Below are 13,161 nucleotides of genomic sequence, written 5' to 3'. Positions count from 1 at the left end.
GTTATGAGTATGCGTTTTAACTATTTATTATAAATACTATTATTTTTTATAATATTAATGTTATTCAATTTTAATTATTTTAGTATATGTTTATTATCATTTTATTATTATTATTATTATTATTATTATTATTATTTGCTTGATTGTTGTATTTATTCTAGTTAATGATTATCTAGATTTGTAAATGGGAGTACAACATGATAAAGTGGTAAGAAAATTTATACAATACCAGTTATAGAGATTTGGCTTAGGTTACGGGTATTTGTTTTAGCCTTCGGGGCTGGTGTTTCAGCCTATTGGGAGTATGTAGAACCTTTGGGAGGTTATACACATACAAACATGTCCATGTATAGATGTATATTGTGTAGTTATGAGATGACAATAATTTTATTGGAACCTCATCCATGTTTATTTGTTTTATGCTAATGTCCATGAATGAAGTGTTTTACATATATTAGTGTGTAAGACCCATATTATTCTAGTGATTGTGATTAATTACATTTTCATAGAAGTGCTATGAATTTCAAAATTGTAGTAAATGGGAAATGTGGGTGGCTATGATTATAGAAGTTATATTTTTTTCCTTGAAAATTATAATTTGGGGAAAGTCCACTTTACATGGGAGATGTTGCCAGATTTTCCGTACAATTTCTAATGGAGTTTCCTTAGTCGATGTCATCCTAGAGTTCTGGTAGGGAACTTTGAGAGGAAACCTAACAATTCTTTTATATTTCTTTTGATTCTACAAATTTATCATCATCTTGTCATTTCTACCTCTTTTGCATTTATTCTATATTTTAATATTTACTAATCTTTCGTCATATATATATATATATATATATATTCTATTTATTGTCATCATTTTTTTAATCAAGTTTGTTTTGAAAGCCTTTTACTATAAGGCAGAAAAAGAACCGCAGATTGAAGTTCTCTAAAATCTTGTACAATTGCTTGATTTTAGTTAAATTTATATTTATTTTGTCATTTGTTGGTTTAGTCATTTCAATATTTATTATTTGCAATAAATTACCATTTTCCTCTAATTTTATTTTGAGTGGCATGCTCGTAATTAAAGAGATGTCCAAATTGCTTGTTGTTTACAAAAATACCTAACATATTTTTGGCACACCCAGTGGGACTCATTTGATATCAACTAAGATGGCAGGGATGAGATCTAACAGTAGTTTCAAAAATCTTGCTAACGGAGATGGGCAGAACAAAGAAACTGATGAATCGTAGGAGATTCAAAAAGTCATGTAGAAGTCCATAGCAAACATATCCCAAAAGAAAGAGGTAGGAAATGAAGAGATACTTAGCCAAATGAAGGAAATGATGAGTTCCATAGTTGAAGCAAACTCTTTAACTCACACATGTTGAAAACTCAATTGCCGGCCAAAGTGACCAAGTCCAGATTCATAACTAGCCATATATTGCTCCAGTCACTCAAGATGGGCAATAGAATGGCCAGAAAAACTGGATCTAAGTACAAGCTGTACCAATCGCACTTGGAAGGGGCAGAGGTGAATGTGTCACATCAGAGCGTCAAGTGGAGCTAAAGGGAGACATCCAACCACATGTTTCCCCATAAGCAAGGCTAGCAACATAGTCAAAATTGGAGGAATGACCTCAATGAGTACGAGAGTCAACACTAGGTGGTTGATCCCAATGTCGTTATGCGAAGGAATGGGAATGATCTTTATTACCTATTGAGCCATCATGACTTGGATTTTGGAAGAACAAAATCTCCCTACCAAGTTAGCATTAACCATAAAGCAATCAAAATCATCATTCACAAAATGGTTGGTCTTGCAGTTAGGACAATTGGTAGATCTGCATACTGAGAGGCTTATTTAGAGGCCATTGATCAGTATGAGTTTCCATAAAACTTCCATTATCCACACTTCCATCTGTTCTTAAGAGTGTAAAATTAATCTATCATTGAGCACATTGGCCACTTTATCATCTTATGTGCTGAAGCTACATCAAATGAGATATGGAAGATGAACTAACTCACTGACATGCCTAGCATTCACGTGGTACATTAATCTGCTTGCCTACTTAATCTTCATTTAGTAAGACATGTAGCGAAGTTTCCACAAGTAATTTTTCAAATTAAGCTAGAAGTTTCTATGGCAGATATTTCTTGCCTTCGCCAAATAGCAGGAGAATTCACAAAAAACTTCATCACTCATTTCAAAATAGCTAGGAATCGATGTCACTTGGACATATCAGAACTTGAGTTTATTAAGCTTTCCTAGAGCGATCTAAGTTATAAACTCAGAAAGAAATTCGAAGCAATGCAATTATGTGATTTGTTTGAATTGGTGCCTTGGATCATACAATATGAGGAAATATTATGAGAAGAGTACCAGTAAGAGAATTCATCATGAGGAACTTATTACAGAGATCTTAACATGAAAATTCACCTAGTGGAGATTGAAGATCAGGTAAGCAATGGAAAAACAACCGACATTGATGTGGCCGAGTTACTTGACCATATATGTGAAAAGCTCTCATATAAATATCACAAACTTAGAAGATTCCTCAGCCTGGGAATGATGCTAAAAAGAATAAGTGAAAGTCTAATAAGACATACAGCTTTGATATTTCTAAAGATGGCTAGATTTTTTACCATCTATAACTTAGAAGGTAATCAAATTACCTGACAATCATAATATCCTAACAATTGATGAAGTAAAATAGAACCGTGATACAGTTGGCATGGTACTAGGACATATACAACAACTTAATAAGTGGTGGTTAGAAAAGCCATCCACAGCTTATTTGTGAAGGGTCCACTTAAGTTCCCAGAGAAAGGAAATAAGTCATGAAAGTTTATAATGATCCTTTCCCTTTAGCAAAAACAAATATTGATGCAAAAAGAAACACTTAGAATAAAACATCCAAGGATTGCAAGGGGATACAAGACTATGTAATCAGAGGTTTATTTTTAGAATGTTGGAATCACGAATAAAGGAGTATCCAAAGCTATGCAACCATCATAGTACACTTCCCAGGTCATCCCGACATCAAGAGGAGCCAGAAAAAAACAAACATTAAAATCCCCATTTCAAAGGGTGACCTTGTGAGACTCATTTCTCAAAAACTTAAAAAACCTAGGACTTTTAGACCACCTGTCACAAAGGTAAACTGATAGTATCGGATAGCACATAGCTTGTATCAAGCATTTATCTAGACTAAGAAGAGGCGTTTGCAATGGCAACATGCTAAGGCTAAGAGATTGGTTAAGGAAGCAAAAAAGTTAAAGGTTGCACATTTTGTGATCACAAACAAATAAGAGAAGGGAAAGGAAGTTAGTGTTCAGGGAAAGTTGGAGTCTCATCTCCAAGTAATGAATTGGCATCCAGGGAATTTGAATAAAATTATTGAAATTATGGCCGATAAAGTAGTGACACCAACCCATAAAAAAGCTAACAATTTTGGAGTAAAGTATCTTTATGGTTAAATATTGGCTTAAGTAAAGAATTCAGTTATAGAGGTAGAATTGGAAAAAGAAACTTTGATATATGAATGAATCTAAAGAATGCGACATTAAGGAATATGACTTGATCACTACTTTAAATGAGAAAGCTTTTACAATCAAATTTAGGAGCATGGATGAGATGGAATTAATATGGTCTTTCTCCCTCTTTCATTTAAAGCCTGACTTAATCAACTTAACAATATTGATACTGATGTATTAAAACTAAGGGCATTTGCTTGAATTTATTAAGAATCCAAATAGATCCACCATCATAGAAGAGGGTTGAAAACAACCTCAGACGATAATGTTTGAGAGATCGACTAAGAGTATAGTTGAACATCTGAAGCCACTTTATATAAATGCTAATTTTGATGGGATACCTGTAAATAAAGTTTTGATTGATAATGGAGCAAGAATAAACATTTTGCCAGCTTTCAATTTACTAAAACATGGAAAGCACAGCTAAATTTTCAGTTAATGATTTTGTTAGAAGGGTCACTAAAATAAAGGGTGCTCTTATTGTGGAGTTGACCATTGGAAACAGGTCATTTATAGCCGCTTTCTTTGTGGTGGATTCCAAATCTCAATACAATGTGTTAGTAAAAAAGGACTGGATCCATGCAAGTTTGTGTATACCTTTTTCTTTCCACCAAAGCCTATGTTTTTGGAATGGAAGAAATTGAGATGGTTCAAGTCGATAATAGGTCATTTTTGATGACTTTGAATGTAGTAGATACCACTAGGAATGGCAATTTTCCTCGCACGACCCGATCCCCGCGGTGCACCGCCCTTAATGGAGCGGTTTTTTTTTTTTTTTTCCCCGAAAAATCGGGATTACGGGGTGGGCTAGGGGTAAAGGTTTAAAACGCAAATCGAGGATGGGCCGGGGATAAGGAATAAACACCCCGCTTTGATCTCGGCTCGGTATATATATTTATTTATTTTTTAAATTTCTTTCTGTTTCATTTATATAAAACATTGTTTTCTTTTTCTTACAAGCTCCAACACTAAGCCTTCAACTTTGGCTGGCGACATCGATGTATTTTATTATATTTTTGTTGCATTTTAATCACTTTATTTACATTTTATTCATAAAAAAATTTTTATATAAATTCTTTTTTTTAAAAAAATATGAATGATAAAAAAAAAAGGGGGAAAACCACCCCGCCCCTTCCTCAATTGGGGAATCCTCATCCTTGCCCCGTCCCGTTGACATTCCTAGATGCCACATACTATGTAGATAGTGTGGGCATCATAAATTCTTTAGAAACACTAAATTTGGTTGCCCCACTAAGGTTACGACCCAAAAGAATGTCAAGGTACTCTACAAAGTAGCAAAAGGAGCATATGAAGAATTGGCCAAACCAACTGTGGCCAAGGTGATTAAGCCAAAAAAGAATTTTGTTAATGGTTATAAGCCCAAATAAAGAATAAGAAAAGATGAAGGCACTTCAAGCTACCATAATAAAGTTAGTAGAGTACAAGACTAAGAAGAAAATGGAATTCAAACATGGATCAGGTCGAATGTATAATGGCAGATGATGAAAATGACCTAGATGTTAAGTTTGAATTTATATTCAATGATCTACAACTATCAACAGTTAAACTAAATGATTTAAATTCGAAGTGCAAGATCCATTGATTGAGGTTAATTTAGGAATTGAAGAAGAGTCTCGGCCAAAATGGTTTGTTAGAACCAAAGTTGCAAGTTGTGATTATTGAGCTTTTGAACGAACATAAATAATGGTTTGCATGGATTATCATAACATGCCAGACTTAGATAGAAAGTTAGTTGAGCATCACCTCCCTATCAAAGAAGGATATAAGCCATTCAAACAACCACCTTGTAGGATTTAAATAGAAGTTATGTAACAACCCGTCCCGAAGTATATTAGAATTTTTCTCACATTGACTGAGTTGACTGTGCGGGACCACTGTGCACTCATGGGATTGGCTGGATGAGTGACACATGGAACAGTGTCAGTGGGTACTATGCACACATTTGTGTAAACAATAGTATAGTCTCAGAAAGAATTTACTAGTCCATAAACTTTTAACCAAGTGTCCATATTAAGCGTCCCACTAGTCTATGAACTCGTATTAATGAGTGCTTTACAATATATATAAGTCAAAATAAAATTATACAAAAATAAAAAGTCAAACATGATACCAATCAGATAGCTTGGAAAGCAACTTGTTTAGCTCATAACTTTCAAATAATAGCTGCGTTTTCGACTTACTACTAGTCTATGAACTCGGGTCGATGTGGCCCACCTTGACACCGGTCGACTGGCCAAAAATCATAGCTAGATCGTCTGGGACACCCAAAGATAGGAGTGATTTCAATGACAGTGCCATCGGCTTTGCCATTCAATTTCACCCAATCTGGCCACCCTTTTCTTTAATGCCCATACCATTGAGTTGCACACCCTTCGATTTACCTCCCCACCAACTTTCATGGCCAGTCGTCACCGAATGCGCTCTCGTTGGTGACATTTTTTGGTGACCACGCACCAAAAATCTTAGTTCCGATGAGTTTCTGACGACACCACCTGCCATTCCCCACTAATTTGACCTCTCTAAACCCAAATCCGAGGTCCTTTTCCTTTAAATCTCAATGGATTAGTAGATTGGAGGATGTTTACTCTAGATCCTTCCCGGCTAGATTCCGACCACCACAGGTTCGATCTTCGAGAGGAAAAACCCAATCCGTAATCCTCATGTTATAAGCTTGATTTTGGTATATTATTTGTATATTTTGGACAACATTTGTGTTAACTCCTTCGAGTACCCCATGTATGTTGTACCTGATTAAAACATTATTTTAATTGATCTTGTGTGATATTAATATTTTAGGTGCACATGTGAATTGTGGGACCAATCCCGTGGAGGATCTTGATTGATTCATGCACTTAAGATGAGTGATCCTTTGTCAAAAGCTACTTTGGGTTGTTAAAAATATGTATTTTATGTTATTTGAATTTATGAAAAATAATGTGTATTTAATGTTTATGAGGAATTGTTATTCAAAAATTATAATACCAATTTATGATGAATTAATATGTGAGTTGTTGCCAATTTATATTTTAGGGTTTTAAAAGAATTGTTGTTTTAATTTTTGTTAAATTATTTTACGTTATTGTAGAAATTATGATGCTTAATAAATGTGTTTATATGAATTTAATTATATATGAATTTTATGTGGTTTTAGTGTTATTTTTTATTTAAATTGATTTTAAAGATTTGAGAAAAATATTTTTTGAAATTATTATGCTCAAAAATATATTTATGCATTTAAATATTTGTGGATTTGATTTCATTGTGGTGAAATTGATGGATTTATGGCGATGATTTAAAAGAAAGGTGGAATTTTAATGGGTTTAAAAAGATGTAATAAACCGGATGATATTTATGGATTTATGATTTTAGATGTACTATACAGTAATGGTATTTTGTACTGTCTCTATTATGGAACGTGCACGTATATAGGATCTTCATGTGGGAGTTATGGACCTGAAGGTAGGTAGGTATAATGCATAGTAAGCATCAGCTACTCCTTTCCATGGTCGAGATGACTGTTAGCATCGGCACCATTAGAACGCCAAAGCGAGCGTTGCATGTTTTTCTCTTTAAACTCCCTATCAGAGTGGTACTTAGGATGTTGGGTACTGCATGGCACCATTAGTATGTAGTATGGTGCATCAAGTTGTTTTCTCGACAAGATTTTCAAAGCAAAAATATTTTAAAATAGTATTTAAATTTAAATGTATTTAATTGTGCTTTATCAATTATTTCAATTAATGTTTTTTGAATGTATTTATTCATATTTTTATCAATTATTTTAAATTAATGTTGTAAAATGCATTTTTATCATGTCTTTATTATTTAAATTGATTTGATGTTTTAAAATAAATTTTATTATATTTCTACCATTTACTTCAAATGGATGTTTTAATTTAATTAAAATATTCTTTTATTATGTAATCGATTTATTAAATCCAAATATTATCTATTATATATTGAGTTTCATTTTGGTTGCTACCATATTTTTCTATTACAAATTTTATTTGTGATTGATTATATTTTATTTTATGATATTTTATTCAAAATTTAATAATTTATTACTAAATTATTTTCAACGTTGATTTTCAATTTTAAATTATTTGTATTTCATTTATTTATTAATTTCCTATATTTTTGGGGTATAAAAGTAATGAGTTTTGCAAAAACTTAGTGAAAATGAGAGACCTTTCCAACTGAGTGAAATGATGAGGGTTTTGACAGAAAATTTTAAAATTTACTTAACTACTATCTTATTCATTTATTTATTTATTATTTTTATGCAATATTATCATCATTATCATCATCATCTATGTAGTAGTTGGGATCACTCATTAGAATGATTAACATCCCATATTTTTGAATCTGTTCCCCTAGACTCAGGTAAATAGATGTTGATTGTCCAGGGGCGAGTTCGACGTCTTTGTTTGTTGCCGTACTCCAAGAAGCCTGTTTCTTTCCTTATTCTTCTTATTTTATAATATCTCTCTCTATCATGTGTTGTATTAAATTTCATACTTAATTGTAATCCTATGATGCTCACTATACTGCATTGGATATTTATTTAATTTATATTACACTCATTTCCTGTATGCTATTTGAAGTGCTGAAATTTATGATAATTATTTGTAGTAAGATGGGAGGAATAAAGTGGTGCTTTTAGAAGTGTGTTTTCTGTGCAGGCAATTTTGTAACATATCCAAGCCTTAGGGGGACTGCTGCTGGATTTTCTGTTGGAAGGTGCATTAGGGTTTTCCTGAGGTCAGGGCTTATCTAGGGTTTCGGTAAAGGATCTTAGATGGGTCTTGACAAGTTGCTCCTACCATGAAGGAGGAAATAGAATGGATGTTGAAAACCAAGGTCATAAGAACAACTTATTATGTGAAATGGCTATCAAATGTGGTCTGGATGGTAAAAAGAGCGTGAAACTCATAATTTACATTAATTTTAGAAAATTGAGGCAACTACTAAAGATGACTATTCACTGCCTATTGCTGACTTGTTAATTGATGGAGTAGCCAAACATGAGATTTTATCCTTCATGGATGGCCATTCTGGATATAATTGAATATTCATTGCTTAAGAAGACATTCCAAAGATAACATTCAGACGCCTGGGGATAATTGGGACATTCAACTGGGCTATCATGCCATTGGGCTGTCATGCCATTTGATTTAAAGAATGTAACATCCAATTATTAAAAGGCTATGAATGTAATCTTCCATGATTTGATTAGACATTTCATGGAGGTCTACATCGATGATGCATTGGTGAAATCTAATGATAAACAGAGTCATATAACTGATTTGGGAAAGGCAATAGAAAGAATGAAACAGCTTAAGTTGAGGATGAATCCCCAGAAGTGCACCTTTGGAGTTTCAGCTGGCAACTTCTTGGGATTTTTGGTGCACGAATGAGGTATTGAAGTTTAGAAGAACATGACATGAGCAATCATATAAGCTAAACCTTCTAAAATAAGGAAAAGATACAGAATTTAATAGAAAAATCAATTTTCTTCTAATAGGAAAAATCAATTTTCAAAGATGATTTATCTGAAATTGTTTGAAAAGATTTAACCATTCTTGCAGTTTTGAAATTGAAAATGCTGAAGAGTTTACATAGGAGATTCAACACTATGAAGCTTTCGACAAGATAAAGAAGTACCTAACCAAGCCTCCTGCCCTCATGTGTCCTAGGAAAAATATGCTGCTCAAACATTATATCTTGGCTGCAGATGGATCTATCAGAAGTTTACTAGCCTAGGGTAATTAAGCATGGAAAGAGTAGGCTGCATACTATTTAGTTAGAATCGTAGCTATTCTTCAATTAAGAAGTTGTGCTTGGCTTTATATTTTGCAACAACAAAGTTAAATCATAACATATTACCAATAGTAATGTTCATTATCAATGAAACTGACCTCATTAAGTTCATATTATTAAAATTTACCACTAGAAGGCGAATTAGAAAATGGACAATGGCATTGTTAGAGCTTAATTTCAAGTATGTTTTTGATATAAATCTAGGTTGACTTACTCCTAAACCCGTATTATTCTAGCCTAGATCGAAATTAAGTTTAAATTCTTATGGTCGCCTTGACCCCTAATCAACTTGTGATTAGAAACCTTGGTATATAATGAAGAAGCCACAATAGGTTATGGATGTCTTATTGATAAGTCAAACTAAAACACTCAATCTCTATTCAATGTTTTAGGTATTCAAAGAGAACAATGAGAATTCTTCTCACAAATAATTTTTGAATAATAATCTAAGTTGCTGTTCCAGAAAAATAAGCCTTTTAAATAGGCTAAAGTTACAAGAAATCAAACCCTAAAACAATTAGGTTAAATTCGACCAACATAGAAAGAAATTAGGAAAGTGCTAAATTTTTCCAAGTTTCCTAAACTAATTTGTATTAATTAATTCCTCAATTTTAAATAGGAATTAATTAATTTAAAATCAAAATAATAAAATATCAACCTTCCTAAATTAGTTTTTTTAGCAAATAATAAAATAAAAACCAATATAAAAGACTATTTCCTAAAATAAAAGTCAAAATTTCAGATTGAGAAACTAGTTGACTAAATTGTCAAACAAGCTGTCTTTGTCTATTAACTAGCTATTTTAGGCTCCAAATTAGTTCTAATATGCCATGTAGGATCCCAAATAGAATTAGAATTGGTTCCCATATGATACTATTGATTGGACTAAGCAAAGCTTGCTTGGAATGCAAGAAAGGTACCTCTTAGCACCAAAATGGTGAATTTTGGCCAAATTGAAGGATTATGCATAAATGATGAACTTGGAAGCTTTTGCATCTTCCTTGACATGATTCTATAACCTCTTGGTGATCTCAATCATGTTCATAGGCTAACAAACTAATCCTTTGCTCTCTGGAGTTCATCGATGTACCAAAATAGCGTTCTGGGTCCATTTATGCCTTCATAACTTGAATGCACAGTATAGGTTTTGAATCTTTGGGTATTATCATACCTTTTTGAGTTTTAATAAAACCTTGAATGAAACTAATCAATTGTCCTTAAATCTTTTAGCTTGTACCCTAATAATTGGTCCCGTTTTCAGTTGCACAGGATCAGTGCCCCAACGTGTAGTAGATTGTATGGGTACAGGCGAATTCTCATCATTCCCCTTCTCTTGAAAAAGATTTACCCTCAAATCAAAATCATCAACTACAGAAAATGGAGATAAATCAGCAACATTGAATGTAGTATTCACATTATACTCACCTGGTAAGTCAAGCTTATAAGCATTTTCATTAACCCTCTCCAAAACTTGAAAAGGTTCATCTCCTCGAGGCATAAGCATTGACTTTCGTTGTTCTGGAAACTTCTCCTTTCGTAGATGCAACCAAACCCAATCTCCTGATTCAAATACAACCTTAATCTAACCTTGATTAACAACCTTAGCATATTGCTCCATCCTCCTTTCGATGTTTGCTTTGGTCTTTTCATGAATCTGCTTAACAAATTTAGTTTTTTGTTTTTCATCTAGATTCGCACGTTCACTTAAAGGCAAATGTGTTGAATCTAATAGAGTTAAAAGATTAAAACCATAAACAATTTCAAATGGAAAATATTTAGTAGCAGAATGTATGGTTCTATTATAAATAAATTCCACATGCGGCAAACATTCCTCCCAAGTTCTCAAATTTTTACTAATTAATGCTCTTAACAATTCGGACAAAATTTTATTTACTACTTTAATTTGACAATCATTTTGTGGATGACAAGTAGTTGAAAATAAAATTTTAGTCCCTAACTTAGCCCACAATGTTTTCAAAAAGTAACTCAAGAACTTAGCATCCCTATCAGAAATAATTATACTAGACATACCATGAAGTCTTACCACTTCCTAAGGAAAAAGTTAGCTACATTAGATGCATCATCAGTTTTATTACATGCAATAAAGTGTGCCATCTCAGAAAACCTATCAACAACCACAAAAATTAAGTATTTACCCATCCTAGACCTAGGTAAACCAACTACAAAATCCACAGATAAATCAACCCATGGATGTGATGGAATCGGCAATGGCATGTACAAGTTGTGCAGTTTCAATTTACACTTTGATTTCCAACACTTTAAACACCTCCCACATATCCTCTCCACATCTCTCCTCATATTCGGCCAATAAAAATGTTCTTGCAATATGGATAGAGTTTTTACAACATTAAAGTGTCCCCTTAAGCCCCCACCATGACCTTCCTTAACTAACAATTCCCTAATGCTACAATTGGGTACACAAAGTTGACTTTCCCGAAACAAATATCCCTCCAAGATGTAAAATTTATTATAACCATGTTTAGTACAGTTTCTAAATATTTCACCAAAATCACTATCATGCTCATAAAGTTCTTTTAATTGTTCAAAACTAAGCAATCTAGCATCTACGGTTGAAAACAATACATACCATGGGGATAATACATTGGCAACCACATTTTCCTTATATTTTTGTAACGGATAACATAAGGAAAAGTCTCGATCAATTTAATCCATCTTCCATGCCTATGGTTAAGCTTTCCTTGGCCTTTGATGTGTTTCAATGATTCATGATCTGTGTGAATCATAAACTCCTTCGGCATTAAGTAATGTGGCCATGTCTCCAAAGCTCGAACCAGAGCATACATCTCTTTGTCATAGATTGGATACGTCAATGCCACTCCATTCAACTTCTCACTAAAGTAGGCTATAGGTCTTCCTTCTTGCATCAATACAACTCCAATACCTACCGCTGAAGCATCACATTCAATTTCAAAAGTTTTAGAAAAATTTGGTAAAACCAATAAAGGAGCATTAGTTAATTTTTCTTTCAACAAATAAAAATACTTCTCTCGTGCTTCTTCCCATTGGAATCCAACATTCTTCTTGACCATTTCTGTTAAAGGTCCGCAATGGTGCTAAAATCCTTGATAAATCTCCTGTAAAAGCTAGCCAAACCATGAAAACTCCTTACCTGGGTAATGGATGTAGGTTTCGGCCACTTTTGTATGGTTTTGACCTTGGATTGGTAAACTTTAACCTTGAGCACTTACAACAAATCCTAAAAATACAAGCTCATTTTGACAAAAATCACACTTTTAATGTTAGCAAATAATCTTTCCTTCCTAAGCACTTCTAAAACTAACCTAAGATGTCCTACATAAATGGTTCATTAATCTCATAAAAGTGTTAAGTGCATTAGTTAAACCAAAAGGCATTACTAACCACTCATACAAACCATACGTAGTTTTAAATGCAATTTTCCACTTATCTCCCTCTTTTATTTTAATTTGACGATACCCACTCTTAAGATCAATTTTAGAAAACATGCATGCACCATGTAATTCATCAAGCATATCATCTGATCTAAGAATAGGATGCCTATGCTTAATCGTTATATTATTTATGGCCCTACAATCTACACAAATGCATCATGATCCATCTTTCTTAGGTACTAACTAACAAAACAGGGACATCACATGGACCCATGCTTTCTCTAAATTAACCTTTATCAAGCAATTCTCTTACCTAGCTTTGTAGTTCATTTATCTCCTTGGCATTACCTCTATATGTAGGCCAATTAGGAATTGTAGCTCCTGGAATAAAATCTGTTTGATGTT

Source organism: Ziziphus jujuba, chromosome 12, assembly GCF_031755915.1.
Source record: "Ziziphus jujuba cultivar Dongzao chromosome 12, ASM3175591v1".
Lineage (NCBI taxonomy): Eukaryota > Viridiplantae > Streptophyta > Magnoliopsida > Rosales > Rhamnaceae > Ziziphus > Ziziphus jujuba.
The sequence above is the reverse complement of the archived record's forward strand: the minus strand, read 5'-3'. Positions refer to the sequence as shown.